At 36.9% G+C, this 21,095-nt stretch overlaps 1 protein-coding gene across 9 annotated transcripts in view; it reads right to left on the bottom strand.

The window, feature by feature from the left end:
- LOC110828488 (uncharacterized) overlaps positions 1-21,095 on the bottom strand; it is a 727,302-nt gene that overhangs the window by 613,248 nt on the left and 92,959 nt on the right. Inside the window, exon 1 of one of the 9 annotated variants that reach the window (XM_087346528.1) lies at positions 15,012-15,105. The exons of 7 other annotated variants lie outside the window; for them this stretch is intronic. The gene's annotated coding sequence lies outside the window, so the exon portion shown is untranslated. Of the gene's footprint in view, positions 1-15,011; positions 15,106-21,095 lie in introns of those variants that run through there. One more of the 9 variants, XM_087346531.1, reaches the window with a different exon arrangement.

Genomic DNA, 21,095 nt, shown 5'->3' with positions numbered 1-21,095 from the left:
GCCATGAAGTCAAAATTTGCTCTCGGCGCCATCCACTCTCCTATCGAGTGGGTAGCAGAAATCCATCCTCAGAGAAACAAGTCACTGTTAGCAAAGCTTCGTACGAAAGTTACTAACGCTTACAGCTACTTCCATGGCGTGGTCCTCAGTTAAGCACCAGGAACTACTATACCATTATCTGTTAAGTTACATATCTTTAAAAATATGTCACTATCTCTTCTTTCCAAATTCTTCTCAATCATATAATTAAGACAGAATTCATATGTTACTGTTTCATTTCGTTTCCCATCGCCTTGGTGATAATTAAAGCCTGGTCTATCAAGGGATCTACAGAATGCAATTCCTTGTCCTTTGTCTTAATAATTCCTGCAGGAACAATAACAGTTACTTTTAATTATATTATGAAGCTACTAACTTATATAAAGGACTGGAAATGAGCGTACAGGCCCGTAGACACCACATACTCAGTTCCTGAGCGCATTTTAACTACGCTATTTTCAGTGCCTTAAGACGACAGAACTTTCCAAGTCATATGTCAAAACGAATTCTCGATTTTGTATTGTAATAATCTCCTACATGTTAGGTGTTGCTTATTCCCTAGGGGCTTTCAACTCGCAGCCTCTGCGTAGTTCTAGAATGTCATTTACACACCTCGAACCTACTAAGAAGTGTTGAAAGTAGATTTCTTTTGTGATCGCCGAACTACTATACGAGCGGGTTAACTCAAATGTGCTACTGTCTGCCGTTATAATGGGGTTCGAGGTACACTTCTTTGTTTAACGAGCTTCAAAGAGAGATGTCCCGCACGAAGGCACCTGACCAAACAAGGGAGCAATTTGTAGAAATGTAATTACACTAAAAATGGAAAAAAATAAAAGGATTATACGAACCGTTAACCAGAGCATTACACTTTCTAGTGCTTCTAACTTAGAAGAAAAGGTCGCTTAGGGCATGCGTACACAGTCAGAACTGATGGAACTGGCGGTAGACCAACAAATAATAAACTGAATTAACATGTAAGCGGTTTTTAAAAAAAATGTGAAACCAACAGCCTTCACATATCTTATGCGTGTCTTTAACCACGCTTAACGTGAATGATATGTGATTATCTTGTACTAGACATTTTTACTTTATAAGCAAACGGGCTTACGAATATCACGTCAATGTGTTTATGTCCTACACAACGATGTTCTGATCAACTGGTGGATTTTCATTAGATTTAATAAAAACACTCCACTCTTGATTTCTTATAATAATTAATGCCAATATGTTGGCCTAGAACAGTGGTACTTAACCTTTTTTGTTCGCTTACCCCAGATATAATTTCTCTTCAACGTTGTACCCCCAAAGTTGTTGGGGTATAATTCAAATGTATATAATCTACATCTAAAATAAATTAAATAAATTACATTACTGATTATTCAGTGTTTATAATTTTTTTTAAAATTTTACGTACCCCTTAAGATGTCTTCGCGTACCCCCGGGGGTACGCTTACCCCAGGTTGAACACCACTGGCCTAGAACACTCCTAGGTTTGAGAGACATTGGCGTCACTTAATGCGCGGTCTTGAAATTTGTGTTGCAACAGATCTTAAAAAATATACAACACTGTCTAAATATATTGTCATACTTTCGTCAGTTGTTTTCAGCCCCATCTCTACGTGATTGGTTCTCATTACCTTTATTTTATTTGTTCTTTACACAATGTAAACAAATAAACTAGTGATTTCAAGTCTTCCGTTTACATACATCTCCAAAAAGTATTTTAATTAAATTTTAATAAATGATTCTATGTACTTCAAAAGCTGTCGAAAGAAAATAATTTTGGTTCTAACTCCATGGAGCAGAGTTCTTACTTTAGGAGCTGAGAGTTGCTCAGCTAGTCACAAAAATTCCGGTCTCTTATGGAGCCCTAAGGTTCACTACCTTATGCAGGCTGCTACGTGCCCCCTCCCAGAGCCAGAGCGAATCCAGTCCAAACCCTCCCGCCCTAGGTCTATTAACATAATATCCTTTTCAGGACTTCTCAGTGATCTCTCCGTTTCAGGCTTTCTAGCGAAAATTCTTTTACTTATTTCTCATTTCCCCATGCTTGCTGTATGCCACGCCCATCTCACTCTTCTCTGAACTTTTATATTTCTGATAAAAGTTGGTGAAGACTAGAAATTATCAAACTTCTGATTATGCAGTTTACTCCAGTCTCCTGTCATTGTCTTCATCAGTCCTAAGTCAGAATTTGTACTTCAGCACCCTGTTCTGAAATACACGCATCAGACATGTACTAAGTTAAAATCTAACAATCTGTTCTTTTTATAAACCTTTCTTTGTAGAATAAACTGATTTATCGGATCATATATATATATATATATAGGTAGTAAAGTTCTTATATGGGCTGTTATTCGATGTTGTGACTGCTGGTCTTTATTTGCTTTAGTTTTAGTTATATGCATACTGAATTTAAGTATTTCTTTACACAGTGGTTTATTTTGGTAATTTACGTTTAATAATGCATCTACGAAAATTATATGAATCGTTCGATGCATAATTTTCATTCACGAGTTTGCTCTTTATAGGTTAGTGGTTTCGTTTCGTTTCGTTTCGTTTCGTTTCGTTCTCAGAACAAAGAGCTTCCATTTTCCCAAATAGCTGCATGTGTATATATATATATTATTTAGCCTACTATTACGGTTAAAAGAGTTAAATATTATGTGATATGGATGTTGATGGGCTATAACATATAAAGGCAAATAGAGAAGAAGACTACTAAATGTATAACTTTCGTCAAACCTCAGGAAATGCCTAAGATTTATTTTAGACACATCCTAAAAACGTTCGGAATAAAACCGGTAGGCCTTATAAATTTGAATATTTGTTATACCTCAAACAGTTACCCGAGGCCCACAAAACTGTTTTGTAATTAACTTTATTGCATTATGCATCAACTTTGCAAGCCCTTCTTTCCACTGAAGCTGGCCTAAAAAATAAAGAAATCATTATATACCGCATTTTAAATAAGTTGGCTTAACTTCAGTCGGTACTTCATTATCTGGCGTGTGTCGAGAAGGAATTATTCATTTTGCTTCTACAATGTAAATAATTATGACACGTTATCTCCTTGCACAGTTTTTTCGTCAGTGGGCAGTAGTAACTTGTCATTCAGAATTCATAAATGGAGATTAAGCGTTACAATATTTTGTCTGAACTAATTCCTTAGTGTATATATACCTAATTTTGTGTACCTGAATGATCTTCACATTATTTCGATTGTTTCGAAGCTAATTACTCTGTAGTCATCAAACTGAAAAGTCAGAAACAAGTTTCTTTGCATTTTTGGACATTTTAATAAAGGTTACAGGCCATATCTGACTTCTATACTTATTATCACGAACCGCGTTTTTACCTATAATTCAGTTTTGCGGGAAATGGTAAAGTTATATGTCAGTTTCATGCAAAGTAAACACTTTCTTGGAGTGATATAAACTTGGTAAAACACGCCGGGCAATGTAAACACTTCAGTAGGGAATTTAATCCAAATCCATCCAAGAGTTTAGAGATTGAATCGGGGAAGAGCTGGTCATACTAATAACCAGACACAATCTCCAAATTCCGCATTTCGTTTATATAATTTGTGCAAAAAACTTGTAAAAATCCCTGTATATTTTAAGCGGAAGAAGTATGGCTCATGAAAAACCTGAAATAACTTTGCTAAGAAATTAAATCCGCACGTTCTGACAAACGGATCAGATAAACGACCATTTCCAACCGTCTCTGGACATTAGACAAACAAATATAGTGTGGGAGATAAAATGATCGGTACATGTAGCACGCATGGGCTATAGAAACGTGGGTGGGATTGTAATGTATAAATTAATCTTCGAGTAAACGTCTATAAACATGTACGGCTCCAGGAGCGGATTTGGTTTTGATGAAAAAACTGCAAGTTTTATAATAAATATTTCCATGAACACGTGGAAATAAATCCTTAAGGAAAATTGCGGGGATAAGTATTCAGTAAGTCTGTCTGTTGGTTAATTTATTCAGTCAGCCAATCAATGATTCCATTAATAAATTAATTAGTGTAGAAATGATTACAGAAGATTATAGAGTTAATATAATTCGATCCCTTTTCTCCTAAAACATAAACTATTTGTGCAATACTTAGTGACAAATTGTTTTCTGTTCAACGTAATTAAAAACTAGTTACTGTAGAGTAAGCGATGCATATGTTTAAGGAGAATTTCCTTTATCTTTACAGAACATATGTTGCTCGTAACACAAGTAAACATGCTCATTAAAATATGTTAATTTTCCAAGTGTAAAAAAAATCAAGTATCAGCACGAGATCATTTACATATGCATGAATGTAATAAAATATTTATGTGAAAATAGAGCCAAGTTACGATTTACGGATTCATGTAATTCTCTACAGAGAAGTAACCCAAGCTATCATTTTAATAATAAGTAATCTGTTCTGTGTCTCTATTTGTCTTTAGATGGCCCATAAATTCTTAACCGAGCAATTTATGAAGTAGGCTCTTGGTAGTGCGGGATGTGTATGTGTATGAAAATGTAGTAGTCACTGATGTAGCCGTTGTTGTTGTGGGTATCCACACAGCAAGACCATGATGGCAGGTAATTTCTATACCAAACCTGTCTAACCTCTCCTGCGTCAAGATTGTAAGCTGTTCTTCGTTTTTGCCTTGCCGTGCGCTAGCAGAGTTAATGGGACAACAACGGTATGTGTGGAAGACAGTACAATCAAAAGCGGCAGTCTCTTCTGTGGTGCCAAAATAATTTAATTTTCCATCAGTTCTATAATTCGAGGGTTTTCGTATCATAAACTCTGAGCCCAAATTATCAGGAACAGTCTAGAACACTTTATAACCTGTTAGCTCGGATGTATCTTTTATTCAGCACTTATTTTACATTCCCATAATGGCGGACACTGCACTTCATTTGTCTGTGAGAATACACAAAAGATGTCTAATAGGTAAGATGCACTTGGCATCGAAGAAGATAAACTAAAATGGGGAGAAAAATTCATGACGACGAACTGCATAATTTGTGCTCTTTACATAATATGAATACATAACAGTGTGATAAATCCTTTGAAGCCAAAGCTCATCTAAAAAATACTAAAGAATTCAGTCCGCACCTCAAAGAAAACAAAACTCTTTACCATTACAAAGATAAGGATATAAGCCTGATACCAGTTTACATTGGGAACAATCATACGAAAACCATAAATACAAAAGAAGAGATATTTATGGCTGAAGCAGGTGGGACAGAAAGTTACTATTGAGCTGTTCATAAAATGTGTCCTTTTTAGTTCCAGTCGAAGTAACTATTAAATCCCGATGCATTAGAGGTTTCCAGCATTGTTGGTCTAGACTTCACACGATGTGGCCGCCATGTTGGTCATTGGGTAAGGCAAGTGGGAGGGGACGGCTTCTCTCCCTGAAGATAAGGAGAGAGGCCACAAGAAATTAAGGGAGAGATGCCGCACTTAAAAAAATACCAGATCTGATTTAAAAAATCACACACATACATTATAGAGTACTCAAAAATGCCTGTTTATTGCATTATCTTATATTATTGAGGAAGATTAGTCCAGTGTTGAAAGTACCGAGAATAAACTCAACTGGCTTCTGTCCTCATTGAAGCAGCCAACATAGAGGAAAGGCGAAAGAAGCAAAGAGGAAATGAAATCAAAGAGCAGAGGAAAAAGGCAAAGGTGAACAGTCCGAGTACTTCTGGTCTACAAGGTTGAAAAACTTAAAAAAAGAAGTTCTAATCAAGAGACCCCTGAAAACTGTAACACCAACAAGTGCTGTGAGTACTGGGAAAACTGTTGCAGAAACTGGCTGCATGAGTTCTGCTCTCCGTACAAATTTCATTGACTAACGCTTAGACTCTAAATTTACTGGTTTACACTTAGACTCCAAGCAACTCTGGAACATTTTTCTTTCAATTTACTCGATAATTGAAAATTCATTTGAATATTCATTAACTTTTCAATTTTTATTGGTGTTCATAACCAAACTTTTATTCATACATTTTTTCTATTTTAATGTTCACAATAATTAATTACTTTCAATGAAGTTCATCCGTTTTCATTTACATATGTTTCTCTTTGAATTCAAGGATATTTTCAAAGAGCGGCATCTCTCCCGGCATGCCCGGGAGAGATGCCGCAAATACAACATTTTTTATTGCCCTGTATCTCTGAGAATTAATTTGCTTTAGATATTTTGTTTACGGATGAGTATAAAATAGATTTTAAATATAATATCTCATGAATTTTCAGCCGTTTTGACCATTTTCGGATTGAGTTAGAACAAATGTTGGAAAAAGTGCGGCATCTCTCCCGGAATTACCTTATATGGAAGAACTCTAAAGATAATACTTTCTACCAAACGAAACACACCGTAAGATGTGATTTACTTCGGACACAAAAGTAAGAAACTTTAATGTTGAATTAAATAATACATTTATTATGGTATACTCAATAAAACAACAAGTCAGCGGGCAATAACTTTTGGGTTTTTATCTTTTACTTTGATCATTAGTCTGTAGCCAGGCTGTTGAGCAAATTTAGTAAACAGACACTTGTTTAAGTGATTTCGTGACTAAGGTTCATTAACGCGCTAAATCTGGGGTTCAGCAGTTGGAAGATATTACGTTTATAGCAAGCTATCTTTACCGGTGTTCACGGACAGTAATTGTTTACTTCACGGAACAAACAGCTTCCTAGTTGCTATTAAAAAAAAGGAATATAAAAACAAGTATGTACACAAATACTAGCATATGCGTACGTAACTTGTAATTAGAAGAAGCGATGTTCTTCCTTCTGGAAAGTAACTTACCATAAATGAAGGTTCATATTTCACAAGTCCTTAAATACGTAATTGCTACGTAGAAACGCTAGGTTAAACCCGTGTAGAAACACCCACAATTTGGTGGACGAGGGTCAGCGGTGATCATATAAGAGAGGCCTCCTTCTAGTTAGCACGAATCCTGCGTGCAGAACTCTAAGCATGTGCCATTAGCTAATGGATTCGCTTGTGTTTGGTCTGCGCAAACAGAACTCGAAACAGCATTTTAGTTCCTTGTTAAATGCATTATTCCATCAGGTTACGAATTTGCATTTACACATTTAGACTGCAATACAAAACGAGAAGCCCTGGGAGATAAACCCTAAACCACACACCACACATTTCTGGAGCTTATTTTCGCACGATCACTACAAAACTCTGAATAAAATTTAAGTTCTCTTCATTTTAAGAATGTTACATACATACATCCTTCCGCACTTACGCGCATACACGCATACATGCCTGCGCATAAATGTCAAGCCTATATGGAACGCGATCTGTTTCGAACAATTCATACTTACTCGGTTAATCCTGATTTTCTTAAAATTAAAGATTTATCACAGTATTGACTAAAATTCATCACTGTACTATACCATCAAGCGATTTAATCCAGTTCAATTCTCTACAATCTACAGTCTAAGAATTATTTTACTGTTATCCTCCGATTTAAGGTTTGGGCTCTAAAGTGGTGATTACCCTTATGGATTCCTAATAGTAATTTATATGCATTTCTCAATTACCCATGTGTGCTACATGTCCACTATTGCATCCTTACTGATTCATTCAATCTTACGTAATTATAGGCTACTATCCAGATCTGTTGCTAACCTTTCTAATTATATAATAATTTTCAAATACAAACTTGTTTACGTTTGACGTGCCTCATGTTAAAACATGCGACATGTTACATGGTTTAACGCGAAACACGCCACACAAAATAAATCTCGCGTTCTTTCTGTCCATCACTCTGCCCTTACAGCATTCATTCCACACAGGCTGTACTGTACCATAAAAGCCAGTTACAACCTGTCGAAAAATTCGTTACCTGTGGTAACCAGTATTAAAAATTTTCTACCCTAAAAAACTTGTGCAAATAAAGATAGGCCCAGTCTATACGTAAGTCCGTGTGACTTTTCTATCTTAATAAATTTTGAATCAGCTGGCCGTTTTTCATAAAAGTCTGTATGTCATGCTGAGGCAGCCACAAATCTGTTCATTTTAAATTATGCGTACTTACTTCTAATAAAACACATCCATAATAAACCTTTACATAACTGTGAATATATTGGGCGAATCTTCTATATGCATCTTTGATAAACGTCTTAAACACTGTAAAACATCACATCACACTAACTAAACAACTGGCTATATAATTAACTTATTGACGATCGTATTGCTGATCAACTAACACTGCTAACTTGCCTCTTCTCTTTCTATTCATGTATTTAGACCGATTTGTGTATTTATAGCTTATTTAACTAAGTTATCAACAGCTCAAAATATAGCAGTACGAATGGAATGTTACGTTAACTAATAAATAATAGATTTTAAAGGATACGTAACAAAGTGGTGACGGTCTAACGTAATACACTACTCCAATATTCGCCTGGAACTAACAACGAAAACGACGAAAAAACTGTTAGAATTGTCGGTCTATGGGCCTTAATTCAATCACAAGATCTCTAAAACATTAAGTAGGAAAACTAGCCATAAAATCTCGTTGTCTCGTGATAAGAATGTTTTGTTTCATTTTTTAATTCATTTCGAACGTAATGATTTAGTATGACGAAATCAAGGATGATAAGAGTGAGACATGTGACACAAAATTTTATTCCAAAAACTGAAAAGAAGATCTAAAATTCGAATACCTGAGAGTAGTGAAAGAATAATATTAAAATTAATTTTGAAGAGCCTGATAGGGCTCAGTTACGGGCTGATACAAACACAGTATCACACCTCCCTGTTGCATAAAAGAGGGAAATTTCGTGATCCGTTAAGTGACTATCAGCTTCTCAAGACACGCTCTGCTCCATCAGTTTAGTTTCATTTTTTGGATAACCTGAGTTACTTCTTCGGAATCCATTAAGGGTCAATGTGTCTATCCGTCTCTTACATAATTGAGACATAAATATTATAGGAATATTTGCCTGATTTTCTTGAACCTCGGTGTGAAGAGTCTGACGGGAAAGATGTATGGAATCCATCTCGGTACTTCAAAGTCCTTGTCACTAAGAATACTAAGCTATGGCGACCACTGGGTTGTCGAGTTCGTTATTTGATAGCTCCAGATACATTCTAACTTATGAAGTCAGATCTACTGGATCATACGACCATAAGACAACAAGTCCTCACGGTGTCTCAACCCAGGATACCGTCATGGAAGTCTAAACGCCCTTGAGAATCTCGGATTTTATTTAACATGTCCGTAGACCGCGCATTACATTCACGAATGTTGTGCACTTATTAATTTATTTTTCCACATATCTATGGAAATAACACTTATTATGCAGCTCAAAATAATATTTTGTGGTTTTTGTATAGCTGTGGAATGTGGTGTATTAGCCTAATTTTGTTGGAAGTCATATGTTAAACGAAATTTAAAATTAAGGTAAGAATAATATTTAGATGCAAGAAAAATTTAGTTATTCCATTTGTACATTCCTGTGATCATTTTAATTACTATTTCATTATCGTCATGAATTAACTTCCAGGACTTCTTAATTGTTTCTTTCGTTATTCTGATGGACGGTCCTGGCATCTTCCAACTTCGGTTTGTACTGATACAACAGATTCTCCATTTGGTTTCCGGGCATTCTTTCCTGTTCTTGTAATTTATTTTTGTGTTACTGTAAGAAATCAGTGTTATAACTTCTACGCCCAAGAATTCATTTCCGCTTATCTTTTGTTTCGGCCTTAAATACAATTGTTAGACATTTCGCGGTTATTACAAGTTAATTTACTTTCCGTTTCAGTTTGATTTTATTCCAAATAACTTTATTTCCAAATGAAAATTTAATTATTTTTAAAAAATCTGATTTTTATCGCAAGCGAGTTGATTCTTACTTTATTAACAACAAAAGAGTTATAAGACTCTGAGGTTGTAACAATCACTGGACAAAACTGCCTGTTGGACAAGAAACAGCCCAACTCGACTCTGTGTTTTATTCCTGATTGGTTTGCCGTTATCTGCATTTCCAAGACTAACAGGACATAATTACAAGCGAATGAGTTCAGAAACCGAAATTCTTCAAATAAAATGGAAAATCTAAATCAACCATGACGCGGCTATAAAGTGGAACAACAGCGCTTAACTCATTTTATAAGGTAATAAATTATTTTATGATTGTAAATTTTTGTGTGTATAGAATTACATCAAGAGCTTAGACAAGCAAAGATAATTATTCCTGCAGCATTAGCCAACCGTATAGAAAAATACCGCAAATACAAGCAAGTTAGTCGTTTATGAAACCAGGAATAAATGTCGTTGCCATAAATTTCGACGCACATTACCGTCACCCCAGGAAGCAAAGATTCTCCTTGTTGCACATGCATGAAAGAAATCAACTGAAACATTTCCATTGCCTGCAAACTACAAGTTGGTTGACTTTTAATTGTAGAAAGACGTTGCTAGACAATTGTTTTGACTGTGTAATACTCGACAGCCAGTCATGGGAAGGTACCGGAATGATTTATCCCGTTCGTAGTATAGAAAGTCTCAAGCAGATTTTTTTTTTTGTGGGTGTGAAGTGGATGGAACTAGCCCAGATAGGGGCTTCGAGAATGACGACGTTGAAATTTGTGGTACGACGACTAGAGTTATAGTTAAACTTTGATACATTTGCTAGATCATACGTCCGTTTGTCCAGAACGTCGTTCCCTTCATTAAAAATTTCAGGGAACCATCGCTGAAGTACGCAAGGTTATTCAGACTTAAGTTTAATGCAATAAAAATTGATAACAGTGGGTGAAAGGAATATATTAGAATATAGGCAGTACAATTTTATTGATTTCGGATGGTTACGAGGTAAACATTAATATGACATGGCCACAAAATAACATCAATGGATACCAAATACAGGAATATCAAACACGAGGTCGTTAACTATTGCCTACCAGCCTACTCATAACAAACGCGTAGTGCACGTGCAGATATGTGCAGCGCTGTGTAAGATAATTGTTTACATTATCAACCCTGGCATTGGCGGGGTCCGTGTTAGTTCATCAGAGCTCAGTTTATTCGCCAGTCCGTCTACGGGCGCGTAGTAATTGTGAAGTGAATTGTATCCTGATGCACTATACTCAAGCCTCATGCTATAAATGCACAGAGAATATGGAGGTGAAGCTCCACATGTTTCATATTTTGTATGTTATTGCGATAAAACCACGTGACCTAATACTTCACAAATATAACTTTTAATGTTATTATTTTTTGTTGAAGTAAAACCTGCTTAGAATTAAACCCCAAAATTGCTGAAAATATTTCTTTAGTCCTAACCTCAGCAACAGAATAGCATCGTTAAATTCCCCAATAATCAACCAAACGACTTATAAGCATTTCCAGTTGTAACAGCGATTTTATGTGATCCACAAATCAGTCAACCAACTTACTATAACCTCGACAGTTGTAATAGAGAAATTAGATTCTCAAAGAAATAATCGCCTAACCTAACAGCTAAAAATTCAACAACGTCGTTAAATAAAATAAACAACCAACCACCTTAATATAATCTTCACAGTTATAACAGCGCCATTAAACCCCAAAAATAAAATAACCAAATTAGTTCGCATATACGCGCATCAATGTTTTTGATTTCTTAATTTATCTTAACGTTACTTTATATTTTACATCATTGCTCGGTTGCTGATCTGTAAGTGCAGCTACACGGATCTCTAAGCAAATTAACACAGGCAACACACATCACTTAGTTAAGTACACAAATGGTTCGGTCCCTAGCAACAAATCCCGTTGTTAAATGCGGTCTCCGCCCAAGACAGGGCAGAGACAGCTCATAACCTCTCACTAACATAATCTCATGAGATGGATGTCTCTGAATGCTCACCGCCACATAAATTAATGTCGTCATAATACGTATTATAGTATAAATTTGGCTTGAAAGTAAATTTTACGGAAAACTACAAAGATTATAAAGGTTTTGTGGGCTATAAAAATTGTTAACCTTCCACACACACATTCGTGAGCAATATCATTATGTGAGGTCATGCATTTGGTTGGAGAAAGGGAGAATAAATCTGGCGAATCACGCGAGAACCGATAAGACTAAGAGGAAGTAATGAATGTCTCCATTAATTTTCACCTTCAGTGATTTAATTTACCACCCAATCTCAATTCTGTTCCACATGGTCGAAAATAAATGTTACACTTACCCTCATTTGCCTCGCTTTACCAAGCCCGTAATTGAAAACCGAGAGAAAGTAACTCTACACATTCGAATGCGTGATGTACAGTACAAGCAGGAAATTTGACAAGTGTCAAATACGACTCCAGATTTGTCGACAGAATCCTTTACTGCAGTCCATAAATTCGAGTAGCGGTTGGGAGATAAACTGCTTATTGAGTTCCAGATACCGGATGCCCAAAAAATGTATATACACATTCAATAAATGAAATAACCCAATTTACCCCGATGTTGAAAACGGGGTTGTGTTCCCGGGCGGATACTGAATTCGATTTACCCCTTCTGAATTTCTTTGAGTATTTATAACCGAAAACCGATTCTAATAGCACAGGAAATGTAAAAAGTTGCCCTGGTGCTTATTATGTACCATTCTACGACGAAATAGCGGGTTCAGGTAACGTTTTAACTCTTTCATAAATTAGCACTAAAAATTGTGAATGGTTACCTTCACGCTCAGGTCGCTTTACGTCCGGGGGACAGGCCCCATTTCCCAGCTATAGCTATACTGAATGAGATAGCCGACTCGGCCCACAGAGAAGGCATACACGTAAGGAGGAATGACATCAAATACACAAATTTATACTAAAATATACAATTATTAATTTACTGCGGGTCAGGGGTTAGTAACAAACGGCCCGTTTACATGTTCCCTTGTAAACTTGTAAAGAGGCCCGTTAAATAATTTTGGAATTAGCTAATGTATGAAGGGAAAAAAAGTTTGTTACTGAATAACAAATAGTCGCAAAAATCTTTAGGCTAATGTATGCAAATGTCGTGTATGTAGGCCTTAACGTTAAAATCGCGTTTTTGCTCATTGGAACCACATATAATTAAAAAAACTATATGAAAATTGCTGTGGAAATAATAACTAAAATTTAAAATACGTGACTTTAAATCTAAAGATAACAAACAACGTCTTTGTAATAAACTCAGTAATATTCATAAATCCTACTCTACCTGACGACCTGCACTTTTATACATGTTTTCAAACAAAATCATACAGGGAAACTTTAATTTCTGTTGTCTTTGCTGAGAAAACAACAGATTTTCTTAGCCCAGTAAGGTCTTTCGTAATACAGGTTGAGTCAGAAGTATGTTTACAAATTTCGTGTGCGTGTTCCAGGATCAAAAACAAGAAAAAATGTTCCTATGAACATGGGGTCGCAAATGTTTCATTTTCGAAATAATAGCCAAAAATAATTTTCAAAGTATGCCTTTATTGCCAAGTATAAGGACAAGGATGTTTCTTTATGACAGATGCTAGAAGGTTGTTCCGCCATTCTCCACACATGCACGAGCACGAGCACGAGCACGAGCACGAGCACGACGTACACACCAGGGTTTCCTCGAATCATCTGACATGCATTCTGCGCACGTTCCCATAGGTCGTCTTCATTGTTTATGGGTGTTGCATAAACGACGGACTTCAAGTGACCCCCACAGATAAAAGTCCAATGGAGTCAGGTCCGGTGACCTCGGTGTCCATGCAACTGGGCCACCACGCCCAATCCATCGCTGAGGGTACTGTTCATTGAGATGATATCTGACGCGATGGGAGAAGTGTGTTCCGTCGTGTATAAGCCATATTTGTCTTCTTGTATTCAGTGGTACATCTTCAAGGAGACGTGGCAAGTGTCTTCTTAAGAATCGCTGACATGAAGGCCCTCTTAGACGTGATGGAAGCATGTGTGGGCCAATAAGCATGTCGCCAACAATTCCTGCCCAAACGTTAATTGAAAATCTGTGCTGGAAGCTGGATTCACTTTGATATAAAGTCAATTCATTGAAATTTATTTTTGGTTATTATTTTGAAAATGAAACATTTGCGACCCCATGATCATAGGAACTTTTTCCCTTATTTTTGATCCTGGAACACGCACACGAAATTTGTAAACATACTTCTGACTCACCTGTATTCTAAGGACAGCAAGAAATAGCAACATGAGACTGAGTGACACGTGTATCTTCGGCCGGAAGTGACTAGCCTCGCGAGCAGGTGCCACGTTATTGAAATACGCGGCCTTCGTCGGTCAAGTGAGACCACTTTTAGTTGGGACATAACAATGAAAATTAAACTTGTAACACTATTATCGTTATGATTTTTCGTTAGACATTATCCTTTGCGCCGTTAACGTTCCTCGTTACTGATGATAATGCATAACAAACCTAGCGACGGCAAACTTACATTGTTTTTTCAGGCAGGCTTTTACTCCGAGACTCGAATATCTCTTCCCACGGGCCAGAATATCTACGGCACTTTATATGATGAAACTTGACAAGTTGTATCTAGTTCATTACCTAAAGCACATTTTCTACCAACCGAGGCAGAAAGTCCTCTCTCCCAGTTAGCATTTTTCATACAGCCTAGCAAAGTAGGCCTAAGCATGTTAAAAGTGTCTGAAGCTTTCATAAAATTCATTCCTTGTATTTACAACCTGCAAATGCACTTCTAATGAAGTATAAAGTGCATTATTTTATTTTCATGGCAGCCATCTAATAACAAATAAACAACCAGGACTGTACAAAGTAAAGTTCCTGGTTTCAGATATAAAAAATCAGCAACCAACTTATAACACGAAACAAAGGCAGCCTACTACTAATCTAAGCATGGCTGTACATCGTGGCACTAAAGCTTTCGGAAGCAATCGAAACACACGCCAGACAGGCTTTAATGCTTAATAATTAAGTTCGTTTTAACGATATGCAAGGTAAAACTCACCTTCTGATAAAGTCTTGGCTCGGTATGTTGAAGTTTAGCACTAGAATTGACAAAAATACACACACTGTCATTAATACACAACTATAACGCTCACTGAACTGAAGCTGAGAAATTGGTAGGGTAATAGGTTCAAGTACCTGTAGCCACCACCACAGCGCTGCTGTTACTCACCGAGGAGCTACGCTATCCGAAATAGGAACGTGTAATATGCTGGGTTAAGCGGCGAAGCTTGAAATTAACTCAATCTACTGACCTAGGTAACATAGTACCACGAAATATAAAAATGGACGCCCATTACAAAATTCTCTTCTGTACGTCCGTCCCTCCCTCAAGTGCTTGGCGTGTAGCGGGGCAGCTTTAAGTATTCGTTTATTCAAAGTTTAAATTTAGTTTCAGTCAATCAGCTTTCCCTAAAACCGTAAGAAAGAAATACATACTGGGCCTGTAAAATTAAATACAGATGTAAGTCCTAAAACAATAATTTGAATTTATTTTTGATAATACAAGCATTTAACAAAAAAACAATATATGAAATGCGAATAGTATTGTATCAAGATTTGTATCTGCTTTGAATAAGCATCAAAGGCCTGGAGGGGCACGCAAAATAGCAAAAAACGTTTCTTATGTATTTATCTTCCAGTGTAATACACGTTTAGACTTTTCTTAAAATTAATTCTATCTCGAAATTTTTGCTACGTTGATCTGACAGTTATATGACGTAATGACCCACAGAAACGTAGCAACAGACGTGACTGTACCGTTTACCTAGTTTTTTTTTTCCCCGGTCAAACTGATATCGTACATAAGCGTTTATTTATACTTGCGTGTGTGAGTTCTTCATGTCACTGTGTTTCTTTGGTTGTGTTTGCGTGCTTGTATAATACTAGTGGAAAGGGCTGAATGTTTACGCCGCCCACCTCTCTCCTACCAGCAAGCAGTTACCCCGGCATATAGACTACCTTCACCACGCCACAAGGTAGAGCTAGGTGATACACGTAACTATTGGTTGCGTGGTATTATTATAAGACAGGTGTCTCTTGAAAGTTGCTCACGTCCCCTTCGTAGAGAGGGAGGTTATTATCACCATTACTTTTATATTAGTATCCTGTGCACTGAGGGAAGATTTTACCCTATTGAAAGACATGACTATTAGAACTGTATTTAAAATGTTACCGATTTCTAACTAACGCTATGGAGCAGAGTTCTTTAGAAGCTACCGTCTGGGAGAGTTACGTAAACACCTGTGACGTTAGTGGCTTGGGAAGTCACGTGTTGCACTACTAGCAGACCAAAATACGTCGTGCTTGTTTCGATCTGACGTAAACTTACGACACAATTTCCTACATTAAACTATCATAAAATAACAAAATCAATAACAAAACCTGAAATCAAAATTGTATACGCCTGTTTTATAAAAACGACATCACATAAAAACAAGTATTGATTCTGAGGAATGCTTGAAGCTCTGTAAGAATCCAGGTCATTTTCCAGGAAATTAATGACAGTATTGTTTGTCTATGTAATATGCGTAAACGCCAATGGGCAAAGGGGTAGAGTAGGTACTCTTAAATCCCAGTTTAATAGCAAAAGGTGTCTTGCAGAAAAAATAAATCAAATGAGATGATTTAAGTGCCTTTGGATAAGGCTTTTGTGAATACAATAATAAAACTTGAGGTTCCATAAGTGTGGTGGGGGGTTGAGCAGCTCAGAAACAGCCAACTTTTCAAACATTGCATGCACTATGAAATGTTTGTCTTTTGTGTTCTCGGCTCACAAAACAAGCAATCAGTAACAAATACTGGCAAGATTGTTCATTTTTTCAGCGTGCATCATAAGCCTTGTTCTTGCAGAATTATCTTCTTTCCATATTCCAGAGCGGCTTACAGATCGAATATAAATTAAAGAACTAGACTATTACTTCCAGAAGAAAGATATTGATCCTTGGGTTGTTAAATTATGCTGTTTCGACTGCATAAGTCAGATAAATAGCGTCAAATTAAATTGGAAGAGAAACGTGAATAAATCTATTGCGCCAAGTTCTTCTTGAGATATTCATTAACGTAAATGGAACAGAACTTAATGATTCTCTAAAGTTCTGTGACAGTAGACGACATATGGTCTACTTGTTGTTCGTTGTCCATTATCCAATACAGTATAAATGCTAGGAAACACGACGTTTCGGGAGTTGGCTCCTCAAGTTATTAGGTGATTGGTTGTCATTGTAATGGTACATTTTTACTGATACTTATTTTGAAATTAGTGACAACAGTTGGGGCGAAACCCAAGCTTATATCCCATACGCTAGCCGCACACGTAATATCCATAAACCCATGGTGTCCGTAAGGCCTACAGTAAAATTTAATAAAGAAACCTGCTAGTATTATAACAAATTGTCTGACGAGGGAAATAGATCCAACTCCCGAAACGTCGTTTACAGTCTATCAAACATACACCAGATACACAATATTAAACAAAATACTGGTTGGTTTGATTGATAATAATCTGATAGCACAATATTGTGTCGTAATGAATGTATACCCTTAATTCCAGCCGAGTTATATCACAAAATAACACTAAGAATAATTAACGAATCCAAGGTCGGAAACTGCAGCAAAAAAACCCCGCCTCGTTGGAGTTGTATCCATACACGGGATTAATAATAAAAAGGGAGCGCAAAGCCTGAATGCAAAGCCGTTGTAATAGCAACACACAAAAGCACTTGCCGGACACAGCACGCAGTCTGGATCTCCCGTGGATTATGTTCAAACATCTCTCGTTTGGTCATGAGATGGAAGCACTGCATTATCAAAATGGTATGCCCTTAATGCTTCTCTAAAAAGGCATATTTTTATTGCAATGCTGACACCCGTGTTATAAACAGAATGTGGTAAGTAATCAACAACTCTTTGGGAGAGACACGTCAGTCAGCAAAGTAGAAAAACTTTGATTTCATTTCCTTGAGCTCCATTATTAAACACTCTCAGACTCTGAAATCGTAAATTTGAGGATCACAACACTGAGGATGTATAAGAAACAGAAAAAGAAGAGGAATTTGAGAAAGAAATGACTAAAGGGAGGGCAAGTTAAGGGCATTTGACCGTGCTTTAGGTAATAAAACGTCTATACGTAAGCACCTACAGAAAGTAAGCAAAACGTGAATGAAAATATGAATTAGAATCCAAGTCGAGATTCGAAATGGTACCTGTAGAATACAAGTACATAGGAGTATTACCACAGCAGCCTTCCTGATCGTCACCAACGTACAGTGACACCTTCCTCAAAGGGAAAGAACTAGAAGCTTCCGTCTCCAGAAGCCTAGGCTATTTGGTTAGTTATTTGGTCACTTATATTGACAGCAATGACGAACATTTCACTTGAATCTCGTGTCGACTAATGCAGGGCGTGCAGCCTCAATACTGATTTTTGCATCAAAAACGATGCTTCTGCAACCGGATTATTGCTGAATAAAGATTACATAAAACAGGGAAGAAATTCCATAATTGCTTCGTATTCATTGAACTTGGAAAGAGCGACAAACGATTCTGTCGCGATATTCGTCTGTAAATACCATTAAAAACTATGAAAAGATTTGGAAGATGGAGGCAGTCAGTTCTTTCACAGCCCAGATCACCATGAAAACCATGGATCTCATAAGCCTGTTTGATGTTTAGTGTTTTAAAAAATAAAAGTATTGATTACAGCTCTGAAATTACAATAATAATCATTCTATTTGTTTAGCTTCCCCTAATTTCATCATGAACCACATTTATATTTGTTCCCAAATAGCTACACGGTCTAATGAAAGGTGGCCTAAACGTCATCACGCTAAGAAGAAATTTATTTTACAGTGCCTTGCTTTTTGTTCTATACGTGCATCAGTACAGGCTACTTCTGGTTCCTTAAAGGCAGCCATTTTGATTGACGTGTGTAATGGTAGCTTTATACCCGACCGACTGCTGAGCCCATGGTTCGACAGAGGCGCTGCCTTCGTTTATCGTCGAATCTTTCAGGCAGAGGTCACTTGAAAGGTGTTGTCGAGACAACAATACCGTCTGACAGCTCCTTTGTTTCCTTGTCTTTGTCCGAACATAACCAAGAGATTAGCCTCACTTTGCACTTTTAAAAGCCTCACTGGCGTCTGAAACGCTGATTGTCAACAATTTAAAGAATGAGACCTAAGTCTGTACTAAACGTGGTTTATAATAACGCTTTGAAAAGAGGTTAAAAGGGTAAGTAAGGATTTTTAAATCGTTTTAGGAAAACAACAGTAGCCTATAATAGTGGTTATTCAATAACAAAAAAAGCTTTACAAACTAAACGAATACCTCATTTAAAGGTAAGTAGAGGGAAACCACTTTTCACTGCCTTTCTATTACTTGTAAAATGTAACTTTAAATAATGGATTAAGTAATATGTTTGTCTTAAAGTTTTGAGAGATAAGAAATTCATCCGAAACCTAAAGGAAAATATATGCTTAACAAATATGGAAAGCTCTATAGAAGACAACGATTTTTGACAACCATGAATCAGTTTTTCAAAAATTTCTGCGGTACACAGTTGTCAGTTAGTTAGTTAACAAGAATAATAAAATTCCATTTGTTCATATTCAGATAGTAGCGCAACTGAGTGGATTCCCTCATTCGTGTGAAGTATATATATAACAATTATAAAATTTATCAAATGTTTCGGTTGCACCAAACGAACGACGAAATGTGATTATCAGCCTGCTCGTGCTTCGTCTTCGGAGTGTCCCGGGTTCAAATCCCGGCCTGGAGACCGGAAATCCCGACTAAAGTTTCTCGCGGTTGTTCTCAGTCCCTACATTCAAATGCCAGTAGAGTACAGTGCATAAGGACATGGCCACTACTTTACGTATTATTTCCAGGTCATTTAATTACCCTATAAACGAACGCTATACAGTCTGCGCTAAGGCATCTTCTTTGAATAATTACGCTTCATTCAGGGACGGACAGTACCTATTATTATTTAGTGTTCTGTCTGAGGACAGGTCCATATGAACAGGATCCTTCCATCCTTTTCTCGGACTGGGACCTGTTCATATACGTTCTTGGCAGATGATCCACAAGTGGTTTGCCATTGCCTTCTTCTGTGTGTGAATGGAGTAATTGTTGGGATGCCACGGAGAAACCGGGGAAGCCCCCGAGGAAAACTCCGTGTTGCCTAGACCACGGCCTTGCCCAACACAAGTTATAAATTCGGGCACCGCCGGGAATCGAACCCGAGACCCCAGGATTACAAGGCCAGCGTTCTAACCGCTAGGCCACCGTGACTATTGAAATTCCACATTCCATGCAGCACTTACCGTGTCACAAACAATTAGATCATAAGGAAACAACGTGCAGAAATTTTATTCGATTAAGAACTTAAGAAGTACCAGTATATTTGAAGACACGAAGCTGGGGGATCGTAATTCGACTGCCGGAAAATTCAATATTTTTCTCTGTACTGTCATATCAAGACTGGCTCAGAGACCCAACTAACTTTGTTTCCCACATTATCTCCACAGTAATTAATTTTTATAATATTGCAGTTACAATCTTGGGGATGAATACGTATTTGGAATATTAGGAAGCCTTATGTAGAGCAGGCAGTAGACTTGTGGCGAACGTAATTTAAAGGGAATTACTGGCTCATTAAAGCTCCCACATGAAGATGGCAATAGTAACGTCTGCCGAAACGGGACAAGAACTTGGTTCAAATGGTGTTGCTGTTCCCATGCATCCATGAATGTGTTCATCAGGCAGACTTAATATAGTTCTTGATTTGACATTCTGCATTAGTTCAGCTTCTGAAAAGTATAGTGATGGCATTTAGCAAGCGTTTTTCATCAGAATGCTAAAATATTACAAAATATTTATAAGGATCCTACTACTATTTCAGAAGAAATTAACGGGTATATATATATATTTCCTTCCAGAGTAAATTCAAATACAACAAATTTCTGCAAAAAAGTACAATCATTTTGAGAATATTTTGAGCTGCATGTTTCAATTCCAAGCCCACTTTGAAACTGACATTTTTCTCCACACCCAGACAGAAAGTTAAGTATTTCGTTGTTTTGAA

Source organism: Zootermopsis nevadensis, unplaced genomic scaffold, assembly GCF_977971745.1.
Source record: "Zootermopsis nevadensis isolate Lab colony 2312 unplaced genomic scaffold, Znev_1.0 Znev_ptg000010l, whole genome shotgun sequence".
Lineage (NCBI taxonomy): Eukaryota > Metazoa > Arthropoda > Insecta > Blattodea > Termopsidae > Zootermopsis > Zootermopsis nevadensis.
The sequence above is the reverse complement of the archived record's forward strand: the minus strand, read 5'-3'. Positions and strand labels throughout refer to the sequence as shown.